Source organism: Aphelocoma coerulescens, chromosome 8 (assembly GCF_041296385.1).
Source record: "Aphelocoma coerulescens isolate FSJ_1873_10779 chromosome 8, UR_Acoe_1.0, whole genome shotgun sequence".
NCBI lineage: Eukaryota > Metazoa > Chordata > Aves > Passeriformes > Corvidae > Aphelocoma > Aphelocoma coerulescens.
Window position 1 is genome coordinate 16,598,060 of NC_091022.1, and position 20,373 is coordinate 16,618,432.

Genomic DNA, 20,373 nt, shown 5'->3' on the forward strand with positions numbered 1-20,373 from the left:
TAATTTAAGAACTGCAGTAATAATGTCAATTATTTACTTATTTATTTTGTAAAAATTGCGTGGTGCACATGTATTATAAAGGGGAGGGTTGATATGAAAGCCTTTGGGAGTGGAAGCAGGGTAGCTCTGCCAGCATGATGAGCTATTGGCTCTGTCAAGAAGCTGGATTTATTTCCCTAGGTGCAGGGTTGTGCTGGTGGAGCTGAGGCTGCTAGAGTCTCTCTAGAGTTGGGCTGAAAGGGTGTACCAGCTCAGCTCCATGCTGCCTCCAAGACCTATAATCTGAAATTAAGACCCAATTATTTGACTTTATAAAAAATATATCTCTCAAAATCCCAGTAAGGTTCATAATACATCACCGAGTCTGTCCATCCTTCCTGGATTATTGGAATAAACCTCACCTCGGTCATTCCTGACAGTTGTCTAATCTGTTTATAGTTAACCATCAGTGATGATGGCAAAAACCTTTTAATAACAGTTGTCAGTGTTAATGGAGTTCCTGTAGGTTAGGAACATGCATTGCCGTTTAAGGGGATTGCTGTCCCACATTTTGGCCTAGCTGGGGATTTTGAAAACAGGATGTTGCAATAACTTATGACAGAGAAAGGAAAGATCTGTGGAGTTCAAGTACATAGTTTATAGTGTCGTTTCTTCAAGCACTGAAGTGATTCTACTCAGTATGTTTGTTTGTCAAAGTTCTTTCTGTGGTTGCAAGGGGAAGCCTCTTATGTGTCCAGCTTGTATACAGCATGGGTCTTTGGAGAAGAGGCCAAGTGGATATACAGCTAGTCAAAATGAGACAGTGGGAAAAGTGGACAGATGGCTTGCTTAAATCTGAGATGTCCTCACTGTGGAAAAGATGACCAGCTTTGGAAGAGACAAGGCTGAGCAATTAAATGTGTTACAATTTGGCTTCATTTCATCTTCAGCATGGAAAATTATGTTGTTTCAAGCCCTCAAGCCTTGTGGGACTTTCTCTGGGTTTGACCTCCTTGAAGGCATCCATCCAACATTAGTAACTTTGATTGTTTAATAGTACGTGATGCTAACATTTTGCAACAGCTTCGTTACAGACAGACTTTCAGCAATACCGGGTGTGTCTGAGTGTGTCTGCGGCTGCAGCTGAGGACATGAATGCTGCTCTTGGCTGAGAAGAGCCATTACTTGGAGCAAATCCCATCATTCTAGATGTGTAAAAATCTACTCTAAAAGGAAGTGCCAGTGCAAAAAATAAAAGCTTTTTTAATTGATCACAACCATAATTCTGTTTTGCTGCTGAGGAGAATGCTTGCCTAACAAGGCAGCTTACCTCTTAACACCAGCTTTAATTAAAACTCACTGATTTAAAAGTGTTATCAAATTGTACTACTATTAGAAAGCTATTCAGTGTTCAGAAAACATGTCTGTCTTGAAATTTATTGTGGTTTTTTTGGTTTTACTCCCCAATTCTGTGTTTTCCTCTGGCAGATATTCTTGAAACAAACTCTTAAAAAAGATTTGGATTCAATCAGATGCTTATTCATAAGTAGAGTCACAGAATTATTTTGGCTGGAAGGGACCTCTGGAAGTCTAGTCCAGTACCCTGCTTGGAGGAAGGCTAATTTCAAATTCTTTCTTTCTTGGAGACTGATTCTTCCCTCTATCTGAATGGGAAGAAGTTAGCCTGAAGGGAGTAGGAAGGGTCACAGTTTGTTGGGGGAAGGTGAGGAAGCACTGTCTTTGTGGTTTCTGGCTGTACCTGCCTTTGTATTTTGGTTTTCCTCCATGCTTTTAAAATTTTTTCAATAAATTCTTAATGAGAGCAACTAGTTAATGTCCTTTACAGAGCATAATGAATACAGTAAGATAAGAGCAAGAACTGATGGACTATGATGAAGAGGAAAGAGATGTCAGGCAGATATAATTAAAACTAAGGAAGGACAGCTCTCTGAAGGTTATTTAGGTAGAGCTTTTGCAACTTGAGATCTCGAGTCCTGTTAATGCAAACACTTGTACTTTAAATGCAGGGAGTTTGTGTCTCTAGGTGAAGAACAGGTGGGAGCAAGCAATGAGTTCCAGTCACGTGAAAAAGCTGTGGCAGAGGCCCCCGAGCTCTGGTCAGTGTGATGGCCAGGGTACTGCAGGCTTGGCTCTTAATTGCCAGTGTACAGAACCCGTGCTCTTTCAGTCTTGAACCACTAATGTACTAGTATAAATAAAACTAGAAGTCTAAATAAAGTTAAGAAGTATAAATAAAATCCCTGCATGCTTGTGGTGGAGCCTGGGGGAGGCAGGGGGCAGCATGCCACCTCCCTAGGGTATTGATTTTTATACATTGAGCCCTTTTCCAGCTTGCTCTTTGTTTCTGAAGAAGTCAGGCTGCTGCAGCAGAGCACACCTTTCTTTTGTTTGCCAGTCCTACACTGAAACTGTTGCTACTGGTCTAGGGGGGTTTTTTTCTGACTTTACAATATCTTCAGCATTCTTGTATTTTCAGTATAAGTGAGCTTCTAGACAGAATCTATGTTCTGTTTAGTTTCTTTCTTTTTATTCTTGCTCTTTAAGGTACTAATGTGTTAAATATATCAAAAAACCCCCAAAACCCTGGAGTTACATGACATGATGCACAGAGATGGATTGTCAAAGATGAGTCACAGACTTGCATGTTTTTCATGCCAATAGCTTGAAGATTACACCTCACTAACGGCGTTGAAAATGGTCTATATAAATATTCAAAGAATATTTGCCTGTTTTTCTACCTTCTTATAGTACTTGGATGTATGTAGCTAAATGCTTATGTGAATCTGATTTGCTTTCGTCTTGTATGTGGATTTCTTGTAAGCCTATATTTATACAGCTTCAATTAGACAGAAAAACACTGTAAAGAAAACCTTGATTACTCTGAGATTTTTCTACTTCATGAAAAGTCAGAGGCAGGATGGAGAGAAGAACTGCTGGCAAGCTATCTGCCTGACTGAAGGAATTAAGTTTTTGAAGTGGGATTAAATTAAGGTCTGGCAACCTGCAGTAGGAACTCCATACAAACACTCAGAACTGCACACAGTTATCCAGGCCTTGGATAACCTCTTAAGTTAGTCTGGCTTTGTAATCTTGGAGCAAAAATATTATGTCCTAATGTGGCTTAAATCAAAGGCTGGAACATACTTATTTTACTTGCTGGCAAATTTGTTCACTTGGGTGCATGATGCATGTCTTAATAAAATGTCTTAGAGGACAACTGAAATGCATACCTGCCCTAGACCCTGAGGGCCAAACCTTCAGCAAGACAGGTCCTTCCGTGAAGGAATGGGAACATTTTTTAACTTGAACTTCTATTTTTCCTTTTTTCTTTGCTGCATTACTCTTCAGCTGGAAAGGAGACAGAAGGGTGATACAGCCTCTGGATCTGCACTGGCCAAAGGTTCTCATTCCAGCCTCTGGGGTAGATCCTCTGTTGGTGCAAATCATCCCTGCTGCTGAGAAAGCAGTGCAGCTGTGGCATCTGATACCAACCAGAATTTGCCCATGTAGCCATGTTCACTTTCCTTCAACCCCCCTGATATTTGGCCTGTGCTTGCCTTGTAGACACCTCTCTCCTTATGACAGAGTTTCATGGTTGTGGTCAAGCAGATGAAGACCCTGTAAGAATTGTATATATTCAAGAATTTACCTTTTTTCTGTAATACCGTGGTTACTGGTTTATCTGCTCATTTTAGGTCTGTCTTATGGTTTTCTTCCAACAGCTCTTTATTCCCTGGTTTTCCACTCTACTGTACTCCTAGCTGTTTTTTCTTTCTTTCTACATACTTGTTCTTAAAAGTGATATTACATTGTTCGGAGCATGTGTGCTTCATTTTCAGTAAGACTGTCCACTTGCAAGCTCATGTATCATTTGGATCTGTGCCCCCAGATATGGTGGTGATGGGTGCCATGTTAATAAGCATAACAACAGGAAGAAACAGGCCTTGTCATGACATCTACTTTTTTTTTTTTTTCTAAGACGAACTTCCCCTGACCTTGAACACTGTGTTTCCAAAAGCAATATAGGATTCTTCAAAGCATAGTAGAAAAACCTTCAACTGGAAGGTGAAGGACATGATCTAAAAAAAAATAGAAATTAATACTGGGAGTTACACAAATTTCCTTCTATTTTAAACAGTGGTTGCTGGGTATTTCCCAAATGTAATTAGGTTGTAATTTTAATTTTTTTCCCCAAGTATTTGTTGCCAGAGGTGTGGAATTTTTTGTTTGTTTAAATTGTTTAGAGGATGAGAACCAAGGGACAGAGGCTGGATCTTGAATTCCTAGGACTGAAGTAAAGCACAGGCTGGTTGCAGCTTTTGAATGGATGAGGATTTCACTCTCTCCCTCCCTTTCCCTTCACTTTCTCATAATCAGCTGACTTCTGCCTCCCTTGTAAAATCACCTACTCCTATCCCTTTATGGTCTGGGTATTCAAACCTTTTAGGATGAGATGAACCATCACTAAGAACATTTGAAGATTTGCAGTCTCAGAGAATTAGAGGAGCAGAGGGCTGGTTCATGTGCTGTCCATGTCGGAAAGGCCGTGAGCCCTCCTGCAGGGCCTGCAAGGGAGTGGTCACCCTCTTCATGGGAGGCTAACGTGCTCTCAGTTCTGAGAAATACTATTGAGAAACCAGTGACTGGCTATTAAAGGTGGAAATTGTTCTCATTTTTTTATTCTTTCAGCACCCTGATGGTGATTTGAAACTTCTTAATATCAGTTGTTTATCTGATAGGGAGGAAAATGATGAATTCCTAACTTCATGTCAATGAGTTCTGTGAGGTAACCTTGAGATGCCAAAATATACATTAAAAAAGATAGTTAATTTTAATTTCACACAGACCATAATAACTTTCAAGCAGTAAATTGTTTTAAGTGAGCACTTTAAATACAAAGACTGATTAAAACTCGGAAGCTAGACTAAATCTGTGTCCCCTGACTTGAGTTTCTTCAGCATTTTTCTGCTGCATGGTGATCTCATCCTTTGTAAATTACATTTTTAATCTGGTCATCTGTCTGTCTTTCAACAACTGAATTGAGCCAAATCCTGTGCCATTTCTATGTGCTTTATGCATAAATAGTGTTTTTTTATCTTCCAAACCCCCACAAAAATTCTGAAGAATTTAGAGTCAGGATACAGAGAAGGGTTATGTATTTTCAAAGAGGTAATTGTATCACAGACTTGGAATGGCTTGAACTGAGCAGATTTCATTTTTCCTGTATCAGCAAGGCTCTTAAGCTAAAAACAGTTGAATTTTAGCAGAATTCTGCACAATTCTGCACCCATGTGGAGCAGTAGGATGTGGGATTGTGGGTCCTGATTCAGCAGAACAGCTGAGTGTATATTGAAGTGTTTGCTGAACCCAAGCATTATCTCTAAACATGAATATCTGGTTCTTTGATTAAAACTGACTCTGGGTGATGCCAAAGGAATCCTAGGAACTATGAGGCCCATAATGCAGTACTCAAATTGCATAGATGCAGGCAAATGGCAGCATTACTGAGGGTCTCTGGAGGGAAGTACTCCACTGATGAAAAGCAGTTTTGAGGAAAATTTTATAGCACAGAATGGGGAATGGCATTAATCCTTGTCTTTCTAAGGAAATGTATTCATTTTTTTTTAAAAGAGAAACTTGTCTTTAACAAATTCTAAGCTTCACATAATTATTTTATAAATACTTTGCTAAAAATAATTCTTTTGTTTTCTGAAGGGAATTGGGATTTGAGGTTTTGCTTGTAGATCTTTTAATATCCTTTCTGTATTGCAGGCCCTTATTAACTCTTTCTTAGCTTCTCCATCTGTCATTTGTCTTATAAATAACATGAACCCTTGATCCCTTTAATTAATAAAAAAGTGAAAAGGGCATATTTAGTTAACTAAAGATTAGGCTTCAAAGGCTGTAGCACCCCAAACCCAGCATTCCTGAATGTGATCCTGGGGTGTCTCAACAAGAAATGAAGCATCTGCTATTAGAAGAACAATTGCTATTTTCACATGAAAATTGTACTGAATTTTTGCAAGTCTTTTTCTTTTATAAGCTCCTTCCACTGCAATATGCTTGTATGATTCAATGCTGTTATTTTGCTACTGGTTGTATTATAGTGTAGAGAAAATATAGGGATCAGACACATTCCTTTTCAAAGACGAGAAATAATTTCATCCTCTGTAGCTAACAACAGAAAGAACTGAAGTCCCTTAGGCTGTCATAGGAGAGATGAATTTGGAGTGAAAAAAATATATATTTAGCACAAAGACTGTGCCATGTTTCATTACCTGAAGGCATTGAGTTGGATTTGTCTTTGGTGTAAACTTGTTTTAAGTCAATGGAATTTCACCAAGGATAAATTTTGACCCCAGGTGACAAAAGCAAAGGTTTTTAATAATGCCATGAAGTGCAGCTGCTTTAAGCACAATGTGCTGTTCCTCATAAGTGTACTTTATAAAAGATGGAGCTATTGTTCCTTTTTTTGGCAGCTTCCACACTGTGAGACTTACTAATAGGCATTTACTAAAAAAAGGGATTTTACCTGTCAGGGATGGAAATAACTAAACTGAAAATGTCATTACTCTCATTATTGGAAGTAGTGCAGAGAAGTAACAAATAAAGGAATTCGGGGTTGGGCGATGGAAACATATGTAAGGTTTGTTGCCATTTTATCTCTTCAGCGAAAAGTTTGTTTTCATCTGAAGTAGGTTTGGTGTTTTGGTAGTTGTTTTTTCTTTTGTTTTCTTTTTAAATTTTAAATTAATGCATTTTTCTTAACAGTTGGAGTTGAGAGTGAGTGAAAAATTTATTTTCATTGTTATTTTCTCTTCTTTTCCTCTTTTATTTTTCTTCATTTCCTGGATCACTAAATTTGCCTTGTGTCTGGAAAGGATGATTGATGCAATCTGTTTTGGAATAAATAAAATTTTTCTTTTTTATTACTTTTAATTTAAATGGAGCAGTAATACATATGTCCTACTAGAGATGCTCCTCAAGTTACTTTGATTCTAGCTACTATGTCAAGCTGACTTTTTTCCTTCACAAGATTGTGTCCCTTCCATTAGTGTGTAAAAATCAGTGGGGGGTGACTGGACATTTAGTGTCACAATGCCTTGGTGATTCTTTAGACTTCAGGAATTGCATGAAAGTGGATAAAGGTGAAAAGGTTATTTGAAAATTTAGCTATTGCTGAAGTAGCTTAGCATAGTTCAGTTTGCAAATTTGGGGCTGCTTTAAGGAAATCTGTAGAAGATGAAGGACTTTAAAAGCAATGGTCACACATTTTATGTATTTTTGGATGTCTGTGTTTATTCCAAATGGGCAGTTCCTGGTTACTCTTGAGAAACATCTGCTCTGTAGCATCAAAGCTCCCTGTGGTTCAGGGCATGGCTGGACAGGTGCTGCTGTGTCTGAGGACCATGGTGGAGTCTTCTCCTGCCCATGGAGTGATGTGCACTCTTCATAGAGCCAAGGCACAGCAGCCCTGTGTGACTCGATGTGTGTGTATTCATCCTCTGTGGGGATTGACTGTAAATGCCTGTGTCTGAAGGACCTCTGGGAGAGGGTGGAGCGAGTTAGGGCTGTCAGAGCAGTTCCTTCCAGCTGTGGCTCAGCCATGAGCAGGGAGTCCTGAAGGAGAGCACAGGGATGCTGGACCACCAGCTGGACTTGTTCTCCTTGTGGAGTCCCCGTGCCGGATGGCTAGAGCTGTATTAAATGAATAGGGCTAATCTATGAGCTTTTGCTTTTGACTGAAAGATGAAAGGCCTTGTATCTGGATTTGTGACTTTCTCTGTGATCTCCCCACGAGTTATTTCATCTCTCAGTCTTGGTCTCTTGATATGTAAAACAGATGTGTTCAACCCTGGCATCTCCCATGCAGGACTGTTTGAAGAGCCAACGTAATCACTTTAAAGTACTTGGATCACATTGTTGCAAACTGCTGTGTTCTCATTAATTCTTCAAAACCTCCCTCTGCCCTTTTTTGGAGGTAGGAAAATGGCAAAGATTTTATTTAAGCGACTGTCAGACGTTTTGCCTGTATTGCTTGTTTTTAGACTCATGGATGCTGAACTGCAGAAGTTTGTTGTGACCTCTGATAAGGAACAAGGTGGTTGAAGTTTTGGCAAGTCATAGATTAATTATGATATTCTGAGAAGTGTCTTAACTCATGGAGTAACTTCTTTTTTCTCTACCTGCCATGCCAATCCTTATTAAAAAAAAAAAAAAAAAAAAATCACTATTTTTGCAGGAAGTAGAGTCAATCATACCAAAGCAAGGAAGTGGGAAATCTGAGACTGTACCAGAAAGGATTTTCAGGTGAAATGCAACTCATTTCTTGCATCATTGGGAGACAACTTACAGCAGCAGGCAGTACTGCATTAAATCCCATGCATAGTTTGAGCAACATGATACAAGTTAATGTGTGGCTTCAGTTTCCTGCATTAGGGTAGACTTTGACTTTGGAGATGATTTGTTAAACTATATAATTTGTAAAATTTGCCAGATTTCTGTATCTTCTGCTTTGAAATGTTAGGTCAGTCTGGCAAAGTACTCTTTTATAGCACTAATGAGTTCAAAGCAGTAATTAATTTTTCTGTGGGATATTTTTACCTTCAAGCTGAAAAAGTAATGGGTATTTGAGTAAATTGGCAAGAAAACTGTTCAGAGATTACTTTGGAAATTACTTGTCTCAGTTGCTTTTTGGAACTAGGCCAAAATGCTAAAATAGTGCTCATGGCCATATTGTTCGCTTCATTCATTTTCATTCTCCCAGTGCTAATGTTTGATCTCTGTGATCACATTTACCATAACAGATGGAAGTAAGAGAGCTCAAGTTTGCATCGTAGGAAGGTCTCTGAGGTTTTTCAGAAGATTACAATTGTCTTAATTGTAATACTTGACAAATGCTTCTGCAGTGCCTCCCGTTAAAAGGCCAGTTATCTGACTTTAGTAATGGTTTCTTTAGCAAGGAAAAAAAAAGTAACTGAAATGTCAGAATAAGGATTACTTCATGCCAGTAATAGAAAAATAAAAGCAACCCTGAACAAGACCTGGTTGTGTTACTTGTGTTCTCTTGAAATCTTTTTTATTTTTTGAAATTAGCAAAACTAAGGTTTTCGTCAGCAATTTCATGCCCAAGATAAAACAATGTTTAAGCCTTTGTGAAGGCTGATTTTGAATAAAACCATTTTTAAAAATTAAAGTTACTTGATTCTAGGTCTCTGATACACTTACTGGATCTCAAAAGTATGTTTGCAGCAAGAAGCCTGTAAGTCAGCTCTTGTAAATACTAGACTGAACTTCAACTTTATTGATATGATTCAGGAAAAAAGAATTCTAATGAAACAGTTCTGAGTATTGAACTGCTTAATGGTGTTGTTAAAATCTTCTTGTATGGGGAGAAAACCAAACCAGCTTATCCTTCTGTTTGTTTCAACATTACACAAGTACTATGTAAAGGATTAACCAAAAAAATTGTCTAAAACATTTCCAGTAAAAGTTGCTAACAAAGAACTCCTTGAAGAGTCCTAGAATGTATCTTCCCTCTTTCTCCAGAGAAGTAATAATGCACTTGAGATGGTTTTATGGGTCAAGCATTCATGTAACTGTCTATGATTTGACAAGATTGCTCAAAGAAGAAGTGGAATGAAATCAGGATTTACCAGGGAGGATTTCTGAGCAATGAATCAGTGCTTTTTTGGCTAGTGGACTGAAGTAATTTAATTGGAGCAATCTACATTTTTTGTGCTAGTTGACTGAACTAATTAAGTTGATTCAGTTCTGATACCTGTGTTGTCATCTTGTTCCAGTTTCTTTCCTTAAATTTTTGGAAGGAACCAGCCTCTATACTGGTGTCCCTGTGCTCCCTGGTGGCATCCCTTGCTGGAATGCTTTTCTGAGGATTTGGTTTGTTGCTTGGTGGGCTACAAATGCTGCAGACAGAACAGGTTCATGTTCAGACCATAACTTTCTGCAGATTTGCTGTGTCTTCTTCCCTTTAATTCCATTCTAAACCAGTGAGTAGGTGTCTGATCCTGATACAGTTGTATAGCAGTATGTCTCTAGGAAGATTTAATGGCAGAAATCTGAAGATGGTGTAGCACCCGTCCTCTTTCTTAATGGATTTAATCCTAGGGTTCATGCCCTGAAATGGTAACAAAACTCGTGTTCTGGTCTGAAGTCTTTTGGCATTCCTTCTCCACTGGCGACACATGGGTTTGTTTGCTTTTTCTTCAAAGCTGCTTCTTGTTAGGTCCTCTGGGCTATTTTGTTAAATAGGCCACGGCTGGTGGCATTGGAGAGAGATTTACTGAGAACCTGCTGTGCAAGGGCTGTTGTGCCAGTGAAGGGAAATCATGCTATTGCTCACTGTCGGTGGGACCCTACAATGAGTGTGATGTTCTCTGCTCCCCTCTTTACTTGGGGGTATGTTCTTCCTCCTGTGTTCAATACCTCACTGTAATTGTCTATATCCAAGATGTGTATTAGTATGTTTTTTTTAGTTAGGATGATCTCATCACTAATGAGTATTTGATGCCTTTGTAATGCTCCTAATATACACATAGAACAGCTGGAAGAGACTTTTTAAACAACCATCTTTGTAATATCCTGAATGATCTCAAAGAACATTTAAATGCAACGGTGCAGTTACACTGGAAGCTTTAAAGATAAACATTTCTTTTTCATACAATGGCTGAACAGTGGGTAGTGAGTGACATATGGTGTCTCTCTGCATTTATGATGAATGAAAACTGCAGTAAACTGTTCAAGGGGACTAACTGAACTGTTAATGGTTAATATTAAGCATAATTTAAAAGCTGGTAGATGAGAGTACGCTTCTGTGCTGTATTTCTGAATATATTCAATTAGTTACTGTAGCCTTGTTATCCAGAGAAAAGGATTGTTTGTCCTCAACAAGAACTTGGTTCTTTTCCAGCCAAACTTGTGGCACTGGTGGTAGGGCTGTCAGTAGTGGGACTGTCGAACTGCTCTGCCTGGGTTCTCTCTGAGCGTGAGTCAGGTCTGTGCTGTCCTTGGGGGAAGGAGTGGGGGTGTTTGTTATTCAGTTGTTTGTATCCAATTAGAAAATGTTGATACCGTGCTTCAGTTGGTAAGTAGGGGGCAGTGGCTTTTCTAAAGCAGGATACACTCAGGCTTATGCTTCACCAAGTAACTTGCCTTGCAGTGTAATGTTAAGACTGCCTCTGCATTGTAGGGACAGTATATTACCACAGATCTCATGAGGTATTAGCGAAAGAATGGGTGTTAACTTCAATTCCATTCAATGAATTTAAACCACTGATCCACTAACAGGAAGAATAAGTTTCAGCGTGGCTCCTGTGTGCTCACATGAGAGCTTTTGAAGTCCTAGAAGTGGCTGGTTTTCTCTGAACCATCATGATTGCTAGAGCAAATAAGGGACCCTTGAAAGTGAGTGGCAGGGGTAGTGGAGCCTCCCATTTTTGCAGCAGTTCATGTTTGTACTAGAGTAAAATGAATTTCCTCTTACAGAAGTAGAATATCGAAGTATTGTACAAGTATTTTGAGCAAGCTGATCTGTGGTTCACCTGGTGGCACAGTCAGACATAACCACAAAGTAAAACATAGCCTGTCAGAATTGGAACAAATGGCAACAAAACGATTTGATTTACTGGCATAGCTATACATCCTTACCCAAAAGTACATGAAAAAGCTGACAGAAGCACTTTTTTTTGTTCGTATAACTTATGTAATTCTACCCATAACAAGGGTTTGCCAGCTAGTTTCCTACAGGGATATGCAATACATTACAAAAAGGAAATGTGCCACAGTACAATGCAATGTTGAAACTTTTATACTTTTCCTATGAAAACTGTTCAATAAATGTCTTTCTCTGGACTCTGAGCTGGAACCCTTCACAGTCAGTGTGTTATACTACAGTGTAAGCAAATGCAAGCCTGAAACATTTGAGCTTGTTAAACTCTACCCAACCATATAGTTTAGCTGGGCCCTGTGTTAGTTTGTCTGCTTGGCTTTTTGTGTGTATTAAGATGCCACTTGTTTAATATCTAAGTTTTTTCAGTCCCTAGCTCTTGTTTTTTCCCCCCAAATCAAAACCTGATTATTACCTCCTAATCACAAATATGTTGAAATGGGTTGCTTAAATGGTATTCTACAAAAATAATAGTAGTAATTAAAAAAAAAAGGGGAGGGCTTATGTAAGATGCATAGCAGTGGCCTCTTTCAGGCTGTTATAAATTCCAGCAAACCAGATGAATTGCCACAACCAAGTGCTGACTCAATGATAGCTTTTATGTGTACTTTGAATATTTAGCAGGAAGAGAGATTACTCATTCCCCCACCTTTCTGGGGGACTGTTTGAAAGCTTGCAAAGCGTGTATGAGGCCCCTCAGACTGCTGACTGCACTGCAAAGTTATTTTGCATCTAGTAAGTTCCAGGATATTGTGACTGTTTTCTGACTAACTATCCTTTACTGATTGTACTTGAAAACAAATAGTGCTGTTCTAAGTGTTAAACCAAGTCACTTTGAAAGTCTCACTGAAAGGTTTCTCAATGCTTACCCCCAGATCTAGGGCTGGGCTGTTGGTTGTTCTTTCTGTTGGAAGCAAAAAGCCATCCTGCTCACTGAGGTATCTGCTTCTGGTTAAGTCAGAGGACAAGCAAGCTTCTGTGATCTTGCACTTTTACATTTAGTGTTTTGTGGTTAGTTTTTACGGAATCTACCTGCATATTTTTCCTGAAGTCTTGTTTGTTTGCTTGTTGAAGAAGGAGCAACAGGAGTTTTCACGTACTGGAAAAGACAAGGAATTGTCCTCCATCACCAGCAGTCGGTTCCATGTGTTCCCTGTTGTCTGTAATGTCAAGGGGGCTCATGCTTCCTTCATGCAAGCCCTTAAATGGGAGTTGAGCCCTTGCCATACAGAAAGATGGATTTCTACACTTGTGGGGTCTCTGAAAGGGAAGTACTTCAGATGTGTGTGTGAACATTTTATATTTTTGTGAAACCTGAATCAGCTTTGAGGTTCCCTGAGACTTTTTTCCATGCAGCAATGATACTAAGATACATGTCTTATGTAAGATACATGTCTTATGAGGCTATGTTAGCATTGGGCGCAAATGACTTATTTCCTGAGTTAAAACTCCTTTCCCCAACTTCCCTTAAAAAAAAAAAAAAAAAAAGTTAATAAAAGATTATTTGAGGAGAAGAGCCATTATGATTTCATATGGAGGCCATCTCAGTTCTCCTTTTATATCTGCTGCTCGCCTGGGAGTATATGCTGTACTCATGTCCAGAGCTTGAATTGTTTTCAGCTTCTTATTAGTTTTGAAAATGCATTCAGCAGTTAACTGCCAACGTATGTGCTCCTTCTGGTTACTGCTAACAAGCAGCTGGGCAGTACATTAAGAAAATATGGAATCGGTTAACTCTTGTAGAACCACATCTTTGTTTCTTCAGTTGCCCTTGTAGAACTGTATGGGGAGAAATCCTGTAGGATAACACAAGGGGCATGTGCTTAATAAGGGAAGAAACGAGCAAAAGGAAGTCAAGGAGGAGAAAATCTTTTGGTGTTTTGGCAGGGAAGAAGGGCTGTAGTGTGAGCTGTTGCCTAGATAGAAAGAAGATGAGTGAGTGGTGGCATTTAGTAAGAAACTCCTTAAAGAGAACTTTACCTCACGGGGAATGGAAAGAGATACACTAGTGAGTGATTCATTTCAGAGCTCTGATGTTGCAGATGGCCTTTTGAGAGACATTTCCTAAGTGAGCAATTTTACTTTTTCATCAAGAATGATTTTGTTTTGGCATGGGGTTTGTTTTATTGCTGGTGGGCAGAAAAGAACCCCAAGGATGTTAGTTAGTAAGTATTTTATTTTACAGCTGAATATTTATCCCTTTATGTTACTGTAACAGTTTTGAAAAATCTCATTTCTGGATTTATTCTGTGAAAATTTACATTTTAAATAATTGAACTGATGCCTGTCTGCTGATGAGCCCTTTTCTTTTCAGTGAGGACGAGGCACAAGTATATAGGATATATACGGCCAAATCTTTTTACATGTGGCTGCCATCTGCGTGAGCTAAATTACTCCCTATGAATCAGGCGTACAATATGCAAGCTCTCTGCTCTGTATAAAGATCTGCTCCCAACTTGTTTAGAGTCATCCTTTCTCACTCTCCATTTAGTCCTTTCTCTGGCAAATCTCCCATGGACTTCATCTGGATTCTTGCCTGATTAAGGACTAAGAGCTTGACCCTGTGAGGTAATAAAACCTCAACATCCCTGCAAGAACCTACAGATTTCAATGGGAGTTGAAGGCAGCATGTGCTGTTAAAGTCTTTAGCATGTATTCTGGGTTTAAGGTAATGATTCCAGGACTTGGCTGTGTTACAGTATACATACTGGCCCTAACCTGATTAAGCTGTGAGTATATTACCATGATTTCAATCCTCTGTGGAAACACATAGTCTCTCTGTGGATTTTGTGGCTTATTTAGAATGAATTTTCATATTCTGCATCTGTATATTGAGATGTTTCTCACCAGAAAATTTCAGTTTATTGGTACTCATACTTTTTTAGGAGCTGTTTTCCTAAAAACAGGGATCCAAGAGCAGATTGCTTTGGGAAGTGGAGGCCATGAAATTTTAAGAACTAGAAAGGGTCGTAACTTTTACTCTTATTGCACACAGCCTTCCAAAATGATTCACCATTTCCTTAAAAGATTCCAGTATCTCCAAGTTTTTGTTAAAAACAAAGAAACACAAAGAAACAAAGACAGCTAATTATCACATCCAGGAAGAAAACACATTACTGAATTAGACCATATAATGAGATAATGAGCCCAGTTGGATAGTGACCTTCAGTTCTTTGTATGGGTAATGCCCTTTAGACTTTCTTTAATAGAGTGGACTACCCAAACCCAAGGTTTAAAAAGAAAAAAAAAAAATCCCACAGAACCTTACAGTTTAGGAGGGGCAAAGAAATACTGAAATACTCACATAGCCCCCAAATTAGATTTTAATTAAAAACTGGGTAAGTATAAAATGCATTTTAACTTGCAAATAATTTCTGACATAACAAAAAACTGTTCTTTAATGTTTTATTACTGTTTATAGGTTTGTTTTGGAATGCTATTGCACGTAGGCACAAGAAGGGGCCTGAAACTCAATTTTAGGTTGAAAGAATAACCCCTAAAAGACAAAAGTTTTTTGATTTGAGCGCTACAGCATAGCTACAGGATGCCTACAAAGAAAGTAACTTTTTATTGAAAACCTCACCACAAGCACAGGTAGTATTTAATTAAAGCAATATTTTTCTGAAACAAAATATATTTGTCACCTAAAAATATACGTAGCTTTCTGGTGGTAATGCTCAGTCTTTCAAGACCAGCACTTCTGTTTTTATAAACTGTTTTGGTGCATATGCTTCTTTGTATCCTGTGCCTGTAATTGGCTCCGTACAAGGTTCACAGGGCTGGGTGTCGCTGTGATTGCACACTTGGTAGTATCTGGTCAAAGGGGTTAACACTTGTGTGTTTACAAGCCTGATGTGTTTTATCTTCCTACTACATGGACTTCTGCTGTGATGACCTAGTGACATGTGGTGTTTATACAGATAGGAATAGCCAAGCTTGGCTGCTTTGTGAGTCGAGCAGAACGGATTGCGAAGGCCCGAGTGATGCAGCCCCAAAGAGGTTATAATGAAAAAAAGATATGAAACAAAGACTAGTAAAAGTGTTCTTGTACACCCTGATGCATAGTCAAGATAGTGGTCTGAACCAGTAAGTTTGTGGTCACTTTTCTTGTAGAGACTGAAGGAAGTAAGATAGGGTTTGACTGAGAAAAGAAATGGTAGCTGTGAAAAGAAAGAGTAGAAGGCAAAGGCTGTGAAGGAAAGGAAGGAAATAGTGTGATTTCTGTTATCCAGTCTGTGTTGTACAGTTCACGGTTATCACAGATACATGGGGGAGGGCAGGAAGGAGGGGGCAAAAGGACCTCCTCCTCACCTGTAAATGCCTTTGGCTGGCTTCAGCTGGGGAAGTCTCCCAGCCCATGTGGAAAGGACTGGTAGGATGCAGTGCCTGGAACAGAGCACCCTCAGCCAGTTCACTGATGGTACCGAGCTGTGTGGTGTGGCTGACACGCTGGAGGGAAGGGATGCCATCCAGAGGGACACCGACAGGCTGGAGACATCAGCAAGTCCAGAGGAGGCCACGTAGTTGTTAAGGGGACTTAGAACACCTTCCTTATGAAGCAAAGGTGAGGAAGTTTTGGCTGTACAGCCTGGAGAAGAGAAGGTTGCCTGAAGGCCTGAGAGTATCTGAAGGGGGCCTACAAGAGATCCTGAGAGGGACTCTTCATTCAGGAAGTGTCGTGACAGAACGAGGAGTAGTGGGTTCAAACTGAAAGAGAAGCAGTTTAGGTTAGATATATGGAAGAAATTCTTTTCTGTGAGGGTGGTGTGAGATACTGGAACAGGTTGCCCAGGGAAGTTGTGGATGCCCTATCCCTGGCAGTGTTCAAGGCCTGGTTGGATGGGGCTTTGAGCAACCTGGGGTTGTGGGAGATGTCTCTGCCTATGGCAGGGCCATTGGAGATAGATGATCTTTAAGGTCCCTTCCAACAAAAACCATTCTACCATTCTGTGGTTCCAAGGGGAGGGAACATGTGTCCATTTTCCTGGCAATTGATCTTTCCAGTCCCAATTTTCCTTAAAAAATTCTGAGATTTTAGTTCCATTTAGGTCTGTGTCTGTTATTTCCCATGTATGGCTTTTACTGTGTTTCAGGGCTAAACTGCTGAGTTCAGAGGAGTGGAAGATCAGGCAGGACATGGGGCATATGCTGTATTGTGGCACTGTGGCCAGGTGTATGATTACGTAGTCCCACCATCAGTTTCTCCTCCATTAAGTGTGTTTTCCAATATGCCTTTTTTTTTTTTTTTTAAAGGAAGAGGTAAATAAATTTTAAGTCATGTTTTTCATGTAAAATGTTCAAGGAGAACCTGCTGTGTTAGGTAAATGGTTAATTTGAAGTCCCATTTAAAAACCACCAAATTATTTGCCTAAGGACAAGCTCGCTTTTTCAGCTGCTAAATTTCTTTTGCCCTATAAATTAGTGGTAATAATGTTAACAGGTTATAAAAGGGGGAAATACAGCAGTGGAGCCATGTTTGTGCAAACCATCTATCTTAAGTGCTAAGCTGCACTTTAAATGATTGTTATGCATTTAGGAAACTGGCGCCAAGCATTCCAAAAGTCTTAGATCCTCAACTTCTTGAAAATACTCTGAAAAAAATGTTTGTCTAGGTTTATGCACCTGGAATTTCTGGTTTAAGTAATCTTACTTTGAGATAACTTCACTGTGATGATGGCAACACTGAGCTGTGGTGGAATGGCCTGTGGTCTAGTGGAAGGTGGGTTGGTTGTTTTTCACATGTCAATACTAGAGTAACAGCTGAGTTTAATATGTAACATCACACTTTGAAAACAGGTTCTGTTAGAGTGTGGTGTAAGCACTGAGCTTGTTAAAAGGTATTGTTTTTTGCTGCTTCTTGTCAGCCTTTTTGTGTAGATGTTCAAAATAGAGATTTCTGAGGCCACTTGATCTCTGTGCTTGTATTCCACTCATCCTGTTGAGTCAGTCTTATTGAGAGGGCAAAGTTTAATTTCTTCCAGTATGGGGAGGAAAAAACAAAGATGATTTCTGCTTTTCCTAGCTATAAGCCAAAAGCAGTTGACTTGCAGAGAAGATCTCTTTATTTAGTTGTCTCTTTATTTACTATTTTACTTGTCTGAACATTTACAGTTTTATAGAAGTAGCAGCAGAAGATGAAAAAAAAACATGCGCTTGATGTAGCCAGATATTGTGCCCAGCAAACAAACCTCTGGACAGTACTGATGGGAAGATGTTTATTTTTATTTATTTATTAAGCCTTTCAATGGTTAAAAACCATAGATATATCTGTTCATGATTAGATGGTTTCAGAGTTGGTCTGAATCAGAGGTGTTTTTCCTTCTGTAGAAAGCTTTCTCCTTCTTTGAGGCAACAAACTCTGTATCAAGTCATCATGCACAAAAAAACCCAATCATGGCAAGGGATTTGGATTATTTTTTTGGTCACTCAGATTCTGGGCTGATGATTCCCAGCTCTGTATAAGACGGATGTGATTGATCACGTGTCTGTACTGGAGAGGCTGGTGTCTTTAAGACAGGTACCTGCCCAGGTGGTCATTCTGGCATGACCCCAACAGTCAGTTAGGTGGAATAGATGCTGACATTGAAATATATGCAGGAACAATACCTGCAGATCCCACTTTTATCTACTTTTGAACACTTGGGCTTTCATTTGTATTTAATATTCAGTCTCTGTAAGTGTAGAAGGCCTCTTGACTTAGTCTGCTCTTTTGCACCATGTCTTCTCTTTCTGCCTGGACTCTTCTTCTGGACAGAATAACAGGAGTTTGGTTGTTTGTTCAGGACTTTCTGGGATCTATGAGCTTGGTTAAAGCTGCTGTTATTGATATTGGATAGTTTACACGTGTTTGGAAGTCCAGGACAAATGTCCATGCACTGCATAGATGCAGGTGCTACATTGCTGTGTTAGAATGACCATACTGCTGCTTTTGAAGGAAAGGATTGGACATTTCAGATCATAATTTTCAGGTTTTTAGTGGTTTGGGTTTTAATATTGACCTACATATTTGTAAATGTCTCCCTGGACATACTGTGATATTTTAGCAAATCACCCTGTTTCATTAGCTATCTAGGTGAGGCTGTGTGTGGTGTGGCAAATTATTTTAGGTCTTCAGACAGAACAGTGATCTTGCAAGGTGAATGCACAGAGAAGTTGTCTGCAGCAGTTTTCAAATCTGTAGCATCCTGTATACATACATCTTGTCCCATAAAAAGATTCTATAGCAGTAACCTGAGATGATGAAAATCTGTAAACCAGACAGGATTTACCCAGGATCTGTTTAATCAGAACAGTAAATAAAACTTCTTGATCCTCATTTTTAGCTTAAAAAAAAAAAAAATAGCATTTCTACCCTCACCCTTTTACCCCACCCTGAAAGCTAGAGGTAAGTCTAACTTGGACTGAGAGCTAAGCTGGTAAAAGAATTGTATGGCTCCTTCAGTCTCCTTGAAAAATGATTCTGTCTGAATAAAAAGCTTTATGTAAATTCAGCAATAGTAAATAACTTTACAGTATCTGAAGGACTGTGCCATGAGGTCCTAAATATGTAAATGAATTGAAGTGACAGTATATGCATTTAATAAATTATTAAACCAGTTCAGACTTCTCCCACATCAGGTCTAATACTGCTACCTCTAAGGTGATTCTTCACAGTGCAGCTGTAAATGCAGTTTCCAGGAGTTTACCACAGGAAGGGGAGTGCAGAAGTGCGATGTGGTTACCACTTATAAAGGAGGTAGCTCCACACTTACATTTCATATGATGTGTTAAGAGTGGGCTTACAGGAACACTGATTAGGAAAGCAATTTTAAGAGACCATGTGTCATGACTGCAATGTCTGTCATTGTAAATGGTGAGTATAGTAGTGCTGAGGAAATGAAATGAAATTCCTTCAGGAAAAGTTTTTCTGTCAAAAAACAACAGTCTCTTGCATGCTTTTCAAAAGCGAAACAAATACCTTTATATTACTAACGTGTGGTTGATCTCACTTCCACTGAACGTTTTGCCAACATCTAGATGAAATAGCTATGGAGAACATGTGTGTACATGTATTTACAAACACACATGGACATACATAGAACTTAGTGAGGTATTTCATTAAGCCTTTTTGGTAATCAGAGCACTTGTTAAACTGTGACTATTTGTGTTCTCCACCATGGAAATAATTATTCAAAGTGAAAGTGCATGAGGAGCTTCTGAAAATAAAAAATGGTAGTTTGTCTCACTGTTGTGCTTATCATGGACTAGAAGGAAACTGCATTTCAGCATATTTTCTAAAATCAACAGTATCTCCTTCTAGGAAGGTCTTTTCACATTGTCAGTGAGGTTTCACAAGCAAGTCTGAAGGCTCCCTGCTGCCCATAGTAGGGACAGGGGTGCAGTTTATTCCAGTGCCCTTGGTGACAGTCAGCATAGGTACTCCCCAGACCTTCCTTCCTGGTCTCCAATGCACCAAAGGCCAACAGAAACCTGCTTAGTCTCTTTATTGCTGGGTTACTTTCCTGTCATATTAGTGAGTTGAATCAGGTCCTGGGGAAGGCAGGTTTGGTCAGCATCAAAATAGGCATAAGGTAGCTGGAAAGTGTTGGTGGGAAGGAGGAGAGAAGTGGAGAGAATGAGCCCTGGGTTGGCTGTGGTTAGATGTTGGGTGATTCATCCCGTCTCATAAACCTACAGGGTTAGGTTTT

At 39.3% G+C, this 20,373-nt stretch overlaps 1 protein-coding gene across 2 annotated transcripts in view; it reads left to right on the plus strand.

Moving 5' to 3' along the window:
• Nucleotides 1-20,373, plus strand: part of TGFBR3 (transforming growth factor beta receptor 3) — a 115,883-nt gene that overhangs the window by 13,991 nt on the left and 81,519 nt on the right. The gene's annotated exons all lie outside the window — the stretch shown is intronic.